The sequence below is a fragment of the Hipposideros armiger genome, unplaced genomic scaffold, assembly GCF_001890085.2.
Source record: "Hipposideros armiger isolate ML-2016 unplaced genomic scaffold, ASM189008v1 scaffold_1220, whole genome shotgun sequence".
Classification (NCBI taxonomy): domain Eukaryota; kingdom Metazoa; phylum Chordata; class Mammalia; order Chiroptera; family Hipposideridae; genus Hipposideros; species Hipposideros armiger.
In genome coordinates, this window is record NW_017732570.1 from 226,574 (window position 1) to 227,371 (window position 798).

General features: G+C 31.0%; 1 pseudogene; it reads right to left on the reverse strand.

Annotated features, from left to right (window-relative positions):
* Nucleotides 1-218: 218 nt before the first annotated feature.
* LOC109376845 (DNA-directed RNA polymerases I, II, and III subunit RPABC4 pseudogene) lies at nucleotides 219-395 on the reverse strand (annotated as a pseudogene).
* Between the last annotated feature and the right edge of the window lie 403 nt (nucleotides 396-798).

The window sequence follows — 798 nt, forward strand, 5'->3', positions numbered from 1 at the left end:
AAGGATGCCTCAAATAGGACTACTGATAACCTTACAACTTTTTTTAACAAAAAATAATTTCTTTATATAAACTATTAATAGATACCTAAATACAATATGATTTTAAAAATGAAATCATGTGTATGTAGTTGTATTCATAAAGGTAAGTCCACCAATTAAAAGATATACAACTTTAACAGCAAATCCAAATACAAAGATATTCCTCTGAACTCCATGTTTCACTGAGCATTAAAAACCACCAATCTTTTAGTCCTTTTCTTATACATTATTCTGTATTCACATTCTCTGCATCTGATTGGATCTCTGGATTTTATTTCATTTTCTGTGTGACATTTTGCACAGATATATATCATTGGCTGCTGCTTTGGGGATTCAGTGTCCTTCTGGGTGTACATTGTTAGTCCTCAACATGGAGAAACTCATCTCATTCTGCCCTTCCAGATTCCAGCTTGTCGTTGTCACCTTACACATTTTTTGAATAATCTTTTTATTTCAGAATAGTTTTTAGATTTATGGAAAAGTTGAGAAGATAGTACAGAGTTGCCATACACGTTACACCTGATTTTCCCAGTTGTTAATATTTTTCATTATTATGGTATATTTATTACAATTAATGAATCAATATTAATGCATTATTATTAACTAAAGTCTATACTTTATTCAGATTTCCCGTGTTTTCCCTAATATCCTTTTTCTGTTCAAAGATTCCATCCAGGTCACCACATTACATTTAATAGTCATATCTCTTTGGGTTACTTTTGGTGGTGACAGTTCCTAAGACTTTTCTAGTTTTTGATG